The sequence below is a fragment of the Chiloscyllium plagiosum genome, chromosome 7, assembly GCF_004010195.1.
Source record: "Chiloscyllium plagiosum isolate BGI_BamShark_2017 chromosome 7, ASM401019v2, whole genome shotgun sequence".
Classification (NCBI taxonomy): domain Eukaryota; kingdom Metazoa; phylum Chordata; class Chondrichthyes; order Orectolobiformes; family Hemiscylliidae; genus Chiloscyllium; species Chiloscyllium plagiosum.
The window spans coordinates 64,850,913-64,862,406 of record NC_057716.1 but is presented as its reverse complement, the minus strand read 5'-3'; positions in this window follow the sequence as shown (position 1 = coordinate 64,862,406).

The following is an 11,494-nucleotide window of genomic DNA, read 5'->3' as shown; positions in this document are numbered from 1 at the left end:
TGGACAGCCAAGAGGGAGCTTATATTTGCAAACCAAAGGCTGTTTGAGCATGAAGATAAGCCGGGCAAGTACTTAGCGCACCTTGCCAGGAAAAGGAGTGCCCCCGAGCCATTACCTCGATCAGGGAGGACACTGGAAATTTAACCCATGATTCTTAAAGGATTAATGCAGTATTTTGGAAATGTTACTCTGAACTGTACCAGTCTGAAAGTTGTGAGGATGGGCTGGTTAGGATGGAGTTTTTTTTAAGAATTTGGACCTTCTGGGAGTGACCCCTAAACAAAAGTCTCTCTTTAATGCCCCACTGTCAGAGCAAGAGGTGGTGGAGGCATGAGGCAGCTCCAGAATGGAAAGGCACCGGGTCCTGACAGGCTCCCCAGTGAGTTCTATAAGGAATTTATAAGTACGTTGTCAGGTCTGTCGCTTAGGGGAGAAAGTGAGGTCTGCAGATGCTGGAGATCAGAGCTGGAAATGTGTTGCTGGAAAAGCGCAGCAGGTCAGGCAGCATCCAGGGAACAGGAGAATCGACGTTTCGGGCATAAGCCTGAAAGAAGGTCTGTCGCTTAGTATGTTTAACGACTCACACAGTCGTGGCCTCCTCCCACCGTCTCTAAGAGGGCGAACATCTCTCTCACCCTTGGAAAAGGGGAGGCCCCGGAGAATTGTGCTTCCTAAAGACCCATTTCACTCCTGAATGTCAATTTCAAAATCCTATCTAAGACTTTGTCACTAAGGCAAGAATCTGTACTGCCGTCTATCATTAAGGAGGACCAGATGGGGTTTATAAAGGTTGCAGATTGTTGAATAATGTCAGGAGGGTACCTCACATGATCCAAGTATGTCAACAGTGATTAGTACAGGGTTTAGTGATCTTTTTAGATGCGTAAAAGGTATTTGACAGGGTTGAGTGGCCCTATATTTGTTATACCTGAAAGCAGTTTGGCTTGGATAAGACCTTCGTCATGTGGGTGGAGGCTTTATATAGTGATCCTCTTGCCGTGGTCCTCACCAATGGTGTGCAGTCAAGCAATTTCAATATTTGCAGGGGCAGTCGACAGAGCTGTCTTTTATCACTATTACTTTTTACATTGGTGATTGAACCACTGGCGGAGGCAATACATTGGGATCCCAATATATCTGCTCCAGAAGTGGGGACAAAGTCACATAAGATCGCATTGTATATGGATGACGTTCTTGTCTTCTTATCAAACCCAACAGTATCAGTGCCACATCTGATACAATGCATCAATTTATTAGGTGGCTTTTCAGGGTATAAGATCAATTCTGCAAAATCAGAGGCCATGCCCATGGGTAGTCTTCCGAGAATGCTTGATCCTGAGATCAAATCTTGATTTCCCTTTAGACGGTTGCAGGAGGATTTTCTCTACTTAGGTATATTTATTACTCCCATCTTTGATTGGCTATTTAAAACCAATTTTGCCCATTTATTCGATAGAATCAAGCAGGACCTTTGTAGATGGAAGACGCTTCCGATCTCTTGGTTAGGTTGGATAGCCCTCATTAAAATGAACATTATGCTATATCCTATGCAAAAGCTTCCTCTGTTCTTTACTAAGCAAACATTTAGAAGGCTAAATGGCTGGTTCAGCTCTTTTACCTGGTATCACAGGTGGCCCCTTAATAAACTGACTAAACTGCAGTTACCTTACAGACTAGGAGGAGGGAATCTCCCAGATATCAAAAGCTATCAATTAAGCTCATTGCTATCTTACGTGAGTGAATGGACCACGGGAGGGGACCCTCACTCACTTTGGTTGACATTGAAGCATCTCAGGCAAGATGCCCCCTTATTAGCCTGCTGTTCTTGGACAAAATGAGGACAGTTAAGGAATATTTTCATAGCCCAATAGTTATTAATACTGTCAAGGTGTGAAGGCCAATGTGTCAGAGTGAGGGCAATATTGCCAAAACATCATTTTTGACACCTATAGTTGGTATGCCGGGTTTTCTGCTAGGGATGATGGACTTGGGATTTAAACTATGGGCAGCTTAGGGCATGTCTTGTCTGAGTGATTTATTCAAAGGGGACATACTGATGCCTTTTGACTAGTTGGCTCAGAAATATGAGTTGCCCAGCAGGAACCTTTTCTGATTTTTTTCAAATTAAAAATTTCATACAAAAAGAGACCACATTTCTAACTGATTCTTATAGGTCCAACATGAGAAGAGGGTGCTGAGTGTTGAGGGTACACTTTCTGTTAGCAATGTTTCTCATCTATTGGGAGAAAGTCTCTCGGATGAGTCCGAACAGCTCTGTAAGGTATGAGAGAAGCACCCAGACATTGAAATTTCTTCTGAAGTATGGGAGGATATCTGGGAAAATGCAAGAAGGATCGCGATTTGCAACTGAAGATTCTCCACAGGGTCCACTTGGCTGCAGACCGCTTTGCAAAATTTAAAATATGTCCTCAATGCAAAGTGAGGATAGGCACGCTCACTCATTGTCTATGGTCTTGCCACAGGCTGTAAGCATACCAGAGCACGGTGGTAGGCGAAATAGAAAAGGTATTGGGGACAGAGGTGGAAATGGACCCGGTATCTAATTAGATTAGATTACTTACAGTGTGGAAACAGGCCCTTCGGCCCAACAAGTCCACACCGCCCCGCCGAAGCGCAACACACCCATAACCCTACATTTACCCCTTACCTAACACTATGGGCAATTTAGCATGGCCAATTCACCTGACCTGCACATCTTTGGACTGTGGGAGGAAACCGGAGCACCCGGAGGAAACCCACGCAGACACGGGGAGAACGTGCAAACTCCACACAGTCAGTCGCCTGAGTCGGGAATTGAACCCGGGTCTCTTGCGCTGTGAGGCAGCAGTGCTAACCACTGTGCCACCGTGCCGCCCACCCTTCTCTTCTTCTTGGCCTTATTAATTCACTTCCATTAGATGCACATAAAAGGGCTTTTCAGTATCCTCACTTATGTGCAAGAGAGAACATTCTGTTAGGATAAAATTTTCCCAGCTAAATCTTTTCTGCTGCCTCTCTAAAGCATCCAAATCCTTCCTCAGATATAAGTTGATGCTGAATTAATGCTTCTCAAAAGTTCAATATAGCCTTTTATTCTCTATTCCTCTATTAATAAAGTCTCAGACCCTGTGTGTCATTTTAACAACTTGCTCAACCTGCTCTGCACATGCAATTGAGTCAAGCATAAATACCCTAGTTCCTGAAGTCCCTTGAGAATTATGCCCATTATTTATCTTGCCTCACCTAATTCATCTGAGCAAAATTAAGCACATCATCCTTCTTGGCCTTAAAGTCCCTCTGCCACATTTTGAATGATTTCCCCAGCCTATCAAGGACCTTTGGAAATCCATCACTATCCTTCTCACAGTTAGCAACAATTCCCAGTTTTATATCATCTGCAATTTTTGAAGTTGTGTTTTGTACACTGAATTCTAAGTCATTAACATATACAAAGAAAAATAATGGTCCTAGTGAACCCCACCATATACCTTTTCTCCAATTCAAAATAAAATCACCACTATACTGACACTTTCCCTTTTTATCCCATGACTTTCCCTTTTTTTGGGAAGCCCATTCTGTAGATTTTTTTCTGCTTCATCTTAGGAACATTGGAATAAGAAGAGGTCATTCAGCTATTCTAGATCTTGGCTGATCGTCTCCTCAATACTACTTGTCTGCACCACCTTGCGCACTCATCATCCAGAAAGAATAGGCTATGATTTGTCCTGTTGTAGAATTGTACTTCAACACTGTTGAATGATGTAATAGTTCTGAAAGAGTCAGTGTGAAAGTTTGCATTAGCTCCACCCAATCTGACAATCTAAGAGTGGAGAAACAGACAGTTTTGATGGAGACAGTCATGTCACCCTTAATGCTTGATTGTTGTAATTATGTCTAACAAGTTAATGTTACTTGCACCTTTTGCTATCATGCAATAAAGCATACCTTGTTATGCAAGACAAGTACTTTTTTTTCATTGAGGGAATGTTGACTTCACTGGTTGGGCCAGCATTTATTGAACATCCTTAATTGCTTTTGAGAAGATGGTGGTGAGCTGCCTTCTTGAATCACTGAAGTCCATTTGGTGTTCCTGACGGAGTTTGAGGATTTCGAACCAAGGACACACAACAAAGGGCAACATATTTCCAAGTCAGGATATTTAGTGGCTTGGAGGGAATTTGTAGGTGATGATGTTCCCAGGTATCTGTTACCCTTGTCCTTCGAGATGGTAGGGGTTAAGCTTTCAGAAGATGCTATCAAAGGACCCTTGGTGAATTCCTATAATGCATGGTATGAATGGTATACACTGCTATACTGTGTGCCAGTGCTGGGGGGAACCTCTTCTTGTCTAGTGGTTTATCCTCGACCACTGTTGATTACATAGGTCCTTATACCCAGCAGAAACCAACAATGGTTGGTACCCAAAGCCCAATATGACAGGCTGCACCAAAATATCTATTCTGTAAATGCAGCCCTTTATTCTGTTACAGTTTTCTCTGCCAACATTTAATTTCAATTTACTTGGGGCAGATTTATACTCACTCCACTAAAAGTCATTCTCCTCCAATTTAAAATTTTAATATTTTACTTTGGATTGCTTCTTTCCCTTTTCTATGGATGACTAAAGTCACTGACCTCAATGTCCCAGGAATTACAACTTCCCTTCTGCATCATCTCTTCCCATTTATTTCTGTGCTTAGTAGCATGGAGTACAATGTCTGATCCAGACCTTATTACCTTTATAGTCCTACTAATTAGGTCCTTCCCAGCTGCTAAAAATGCTTGCAATATCTTTATCTCTCCTTCAAACTACACTGTTGTGAACAATGCGGAACATAACCTCTTGCTGTTAATCCATCTCCCTCTTTTTCCATGAGCTGGAGAAATAGCATTTTCAGGTTTCAGATTTTAACCAAATGTCTTGTGGTATGAAATTATTAAGCTGCATTGATACAACAAATTTGGGTGAAGTCTGGGTTAGGGAAGGTGATGCTCACAAGTAAGGTGGAATAAGTTCAGGTGGATTTTAAAGACAATGGATTTGATTTTGACTTTTGACAAACCATTGATGAACTTTTCTGGCTGGATGGCTATACCAAGACTTGGCTTCAACATGGCATAGCAGCTAACAAGCTGTCTCTACATCAGCTGTTGATCTTCATACTGTATATAAGCATGTGATAGGAAATAAAAGATTAAGAAATTATAAGGCCATAGAAGTGCATAATCACTGTTTTTATGAACTGCACTTGTAAACATATGAATAATTCCATTGTATGTTATATTTAGTCATAATTATAATAAAAACAGAAATCACAGGAGAATGCATCAGCAGCATATGTCAAAGGGAAACAATTGATGCTTTGAGCCCAGTATGATCCTTCTTCAATAACCTTTGTCCAAAACCTGAAGAAGAGTCATATTGGACTCAAATGTTAATCACGTTTCTCTCTCCACAGATGCTACTAAACCTCCCAAGTTTCTCTAATAATTTGTGTTTTGTCTCAGATTTCCAGCATTGTCAATACTTTGCTTTTGCATTAATCTTGTACAGTACATTGTGTTATCATTTACTTGATTAACTAAGGATGATACGGGCCCATGAATATCCAATTTCTGAGAATACTGACATAAAATTGAACCTTGGGCTTCATTTATAAAGTTGAGACCTTGGAATGCATCTGGCAACCTTGGAATCTGGAGAACTGTGTTCTATATCGATCTGAGGCTGCTGTCTGATTAGTGTCCGCAGACAAGCAATTACTTGGCTTAATGGTGTCTGTATGACAGTTACATATAAAACACTTCTCCTATTTGGAGAATATATCAGCAAAAAATGAGTGTTTCCCTACCACATTAAGATTTCATGTGGCCTTCAATGTTGTATGCATGTGAGATTACTTGTGGCAAAGACTTGCAGGTGCCAGAGCTCATGGGAGTACGCAGTGTTATGCAGGTAATATTGCGCTCCTGCTGGTAGTGATGTCACAATGTTGCAGCATGTTTGTTCAAGTGCAATTTATTTTTATCTCATGTCACAATGCCAGCAGTACTAATGTAAAACTGGCACTATCAGAACATAAGTTTTATGAAGTGGAACAAAGCCATCTGCATCCATTTATCCTTTGCTCTTCCCTCAGTCATGATGAATATTGGACTTCTAACATTGAAAAGCCTTGCATGCTGCAGTATAGACTTTATGTTCCTGCCACCCCACCCCTTTCTCTGGTGTTACTAATATCCTCCCTTGCACCTTTCTCCCTGCCTTGATGAACAAAATTACCTTTGTCACATACCCTCATGTATTTCTTGAATGAGCTGGAATCTAATTGAAGGAGACCTGAAGAATCAAAACTGTACTACTGCCTTCAGAGGGTAACTATGCAGTGGGGAACACACCAGAATATAGTTCTTATCCAGTCGACACATGATTATTTGGCTGTTCCTTTAGTCAGTCAATTGTACTTATCTTTAACTCCATCCACACAAAAAGAACCTCCTCCTACTTCAAAAGATTGTACTTACACAATCTTATACACTTTGTTAAGAGAACAAAACTGGTGTATATCACCCATTGAACACACTCCAGCACTTTCACCAATCGACTTATCTTCAGCACACTTGGTCCACCCAATGTAACCATTCTTCACACCTTCAGTCACTCTTGAATCTCTGTACCCATCTACTACAACCTTACACTTAACCTAATAATCATCAACCTCCATATATCTTCTCTTCCAGTTGAACCTACACTCATTACTGCGTACTGTCCAATTTTATATCTCTTAGACCATCCATCCCGCAGCCAACCAGCCAGTCATGTGATCTATCCACTTGATCTCAATCACTGCATCATTGACAACATTCCCACAGAAGAAAAGAAGAGAGATCAGCTCTTCAGACTAACTCCAGTAGTTATTAAACTTTCCTGCTGCCCACCATGATATGGAGTTGGAAGTCTGAAGGCAGGTATGATTTATTCAAAGGTAACTTAGTTAGAAGGAATCTAAATTCTAAGATCCTTAAGAAGCAAATTCTTACAAAAGGGATTCCCAATGCTTATTATCCAGAAGCTGAACTTCCTTCAAACTTCCCTGAACTTAATTACCTAATTTTATCTCACCATCAGAAAATTGATTTTTGCCCTCTTGCTCACTTAAATTCCCAGGCCCAGCTTGATTCTTGCTCCTTGGAGTGGCAAAATATTCCATCTTATGTATGCAATTTATGTTAATAAGTTTTACTGCCTTCAGGGTGTTTCTACCTCAGATGCAGCACATAAGTACAATGCTAAAATCTAATTAGTGTACTGATAGATGATGCATGGTTCACATTGTGCTTTCACATATGGGAAATTGTTTTGAGTTAATTAAACATGGAAGTACAGAATTATTTTGTTCAATGGTCATGTTGGACCATGCAATGCAATAAAATGTAATTTAAGCAAACATGTCTGCAATGCATCATATGCCAATAAAAAACACAGGAGCAGAAGTAGGTCATTCAGTCCATCAAATCTGCTCTATCACGGATCACGGCTGATGTGCCAATCCTCAGATCCACTTTTCTGCCTTTTCCCCATAAGCCTTGATTGCCTTACTGAATAAACGTCTATACAGTTTCAACTTGAATATACTTAATGATGGACAAGAATTCCACAGATTCACAACCCTCTGAGAAAAGAAGTTCCTCTTGTCTCTGTGTTAAATTGCAACCCCTTAGTCTGATAGTATGCCTTCAGTCTCCCACAAAAGGATACAACTTCTCTGCATCTACCCTGCCAAGTCCTCTAAGAATCGATTTAGCTGTATTTCCAAATATTTGGTTGGAACATTCAAAATCTTGATTTTTGGGATACTTTTCAAATTGTTCAATAATATTAACAGAATTCAGTGCATATATTCTTTGAACTAATTTGCATCATTATTCGTGTTGTTCTTAAAATGGTGAGCAAAACTTGTAACTGTATATTGAAAATTAATGAACACATTTTGATTACATTAGAATTGTAAAACTGACTATTTGAATGATATGTTGCTCAATTAGATTGTAATTATATGCATTATATTTGTCTTCAGGATTTGGAGAAAACAGTTGAGACAAACAAGTTAAGTTTACTCCAGGGAAAGCTGTGTATTAAATGCAAGTATTTGAAAGTTATACACATTTATGTTTATAATTCCTAGATGCTAAATGACACAGAATGACCAATGGCATTGTTGGACTAAGTCCCCTTAAAATGCAAAATTTTATCAACGTAATAGTTACAAATGGCAATGTTTTGACATTTTAGAAACTTTAATAAATGTGTAATTTGAGATAATGCTTAAGTTTGATTTAAATTCTGGTGGGTGGATTTCAGCCTTATTAAAATTGATCATTATGCAGAACCATTCTTTGCAGAAGTACAGTTATCTTTGGAGAAATGTTTTTACATCTGCTTTGCTCACCTTTATTTATTACTTCATATGAATACTAAAAAGAAAATTTTGAGTCTAAAATCATGTCTATTTTTCAGGTAGAATGAAAAGGCAATTGCACATAGATTTAAAGCATCTCTGATTTTGATTTCTCTGGAGTTCAGATGAATGAGGGTGAATCTCATGGAATACTATAAAATTCTAACAGGACGAGACAGGATAGATACAGGAAGGATGAATGATAACCAGGGGTCACAGTCAAAGGATACTGGGTAAGCCACTTAGGACTGACATGAGGATAAATTTATTCAGCTAAAGAGTGGCGAGCCTGTGGAATTCATTACTGCAGAAAAGGAGTTGAGGCCTAAGCATTGTATAATTTTAATGGGGTTGGATATAGGTAGGGTGAAAGTTTTCAATGGATATGGAGAAAGCAGGCTATTGAATTAGATGATCGTCCAATATCATAATGTATGGTGGACTAGGCCTGCAGGGTCTTATGATCTGTTTCTGCTCCAATTTCTATGTTTTCCACTGATTATATTTTATTTGGGGTTAGTTAGCTCAGTAACCTGGATGGCTGGTTTGCCAGGTTCAATTTTTGTACTGGTTGAGGTCACCATGAAGATCCTGTCTCCTTGAACCTGTCCCTTGGAGGTGTGATGTCTCTCAGGTTAAACTAACCACCAGCCATCTTTCTCTCTAATCGCAAAATAGTCCTATGAGTTGATTTCAAGTTTACCTTTATTTATTTTGTGAATTATCTAAAATGATGACTCCTTGTTGAATCTCCAGTATAGGGAGGAATGATGTGCAGCAGGACACAGTGTGAGAGGTTTGGTTCCTTTTATTTCCTCACCGGTGGAATGTGGGTGTTGCAACCTGGCTAGTATTTATTACCTGTCCTTAATTGCCCTTGGCAAGGTGTGAGTGAGCTGATGTTTGGAACTGCTGCAGTCCATGTGCTGTAGGTTGTCCCACCATCCCTTTAGAGAAGGAATTCAAGGATTTTGACCAGTGACCCTGACAGAATGGTGACATGTTTCCAAGTTAGGATGGTGAATGGCTTAGAGGGGAACATAAAGGTGGTGGTGTTCCAATGAATCTGCTGTCCTTCTCCTTCGAAATGGAAGTGGTTGTGAGTTAGAAGGTGCTGTCTAAGGATCTTTGGTAAATTTCTACAGTGTATCTTGTAGATAATACATATTATTACTGGATATGTAAGTTTTGTGTTCCACCATTTCCCAGTAACATCAGCTTTGTATCCTTCTTCAACCCCATGTGTTGCTCTTTGCAATCATCTTCAGTCCTTTGCTTGAAATATGTACAAAATGTTCAGTATATTTATGAAGAAGATCAGGAGAAAATATTAAATTAATAGAACCTGTGATTCATGAATGCAAATTCATGAATGAACACAAAGTAATTTTATTCATAGATAATATGAAATGGCAGCAAAGTATTAATTCTATATCAATACTAAAAAACAAAAGAATTAGAATAGTTACTAGAATATCAGAGATATCAATCAGGTCAACATCCAGTAAGTAACTGTAGATATTAAAATATGTGTTAATCTGGATCATATGAAGTTTAGAATATTAGAATAGGGATATTTTACATTTAAAATTAAAATGTCTTTACTTTTCAGCCACAGACTGTGGTGGGAATGAGAGCCTTGATGGGGTCAAACTAATAAGATTTTATTATTGGAGAGTTACCCTCTCACTTGATCCAAATTGAATGGAAGTGCTGACTGAAAGCTGGTTCATCCATCACAAAGCTGTTAGAAGGCAGATTAATTGATGGTTTTATTTTGGGTTTCACTATGTTACTACTTCTCGTAACTGAAGGGCAGAATCTGATTGGGTCTCAGCAACATGGGTTCTTGAAGATACATTTGGCAAAGCCAATCTTGATGTTGAGAACATCTTGATGTATCTTTTATGCTTATCCCAAGCACGTGGAGCGATTCTTGCTAGGCAGTAGTGAGATGTCAATTCACGGTCATTAATGCTTGCTAAATACTTTGTTAACACCACAATACACCTCAGACTTCTAATTTACCAAACTTGCCAAAACAATCTCAAATATTTTAAAAAATCTCATATAGAAACCAGACAGTGTACTGGCAGATCCATCTTACCACTTTCTCTGAACGACCTCTGCATTGGAAGCCAGACAATAACATCGCAAGGCATGATCTCTGGGTACCAGCAAATGCACTCCTCCCACCATTGACATTGGCATTTGGAACCAACAACCCATCGCAACCATCTTGGTATTTCTACTATGCACTGATGACCATACGTTGAAAGCATACTAGCAACTATCTTGAAAAGCGACAGGGCAGACACTTCACTCACAGGAACAGACATAATTGGACAACGTTGCATCTCAGGGATGCTCACTTTCTCTCTTAGTGCCAGCCTATGTGCTCACTACACACATCTCGACCTTGCTTTTCCTTGCTAATTAGCACAGTCACACAACCAGGTAGCTTCCGTACTGCTAAGCAGTCCTTAGTCTATGGGTGGACATCTTGTTGTATGGCAGTATGCTGTATCAATCTTGCACCTGTTCCATGCGACAATACCTTACGTGGTAAACACACTGCATAGATTGCTCCATAGGGGAGTAGTCTTCATTGAAATCTTATGAGGCACTCAGGCGGCCTTAGCACACTAAGTCAAGGGCAACCTCACACAACAGTCAAAGCATCTGGACAGGGGACCTGTGGCTCTGCAGTCCTGGGAATAAGACTCAGTCAGACTGTTGACACTGTAATAGCAAAGCTAGGGATTAGAGCTAATGTAATTGAGAAGGTTATTAAGCACCAGGCAGGGGTTTGGGTATGTGTTGCACAGAACTGTTCTATCATGTTGGTTAAGCAGGTGGGGTCACAGTCAGTTCATTGGGTCCAGCAGGCATGATATCTCAATCCTCAGGTCTGGGTGGGAACAGGCAGGTATGAGCATATTATCTGAAAGGCAATGTAGATACCTGGGGCCTCACCAACATGGTCAGGCTGAGGCTTGGAAGCCACTGCTTGAGGAATGTTCACTGTTGCCTTC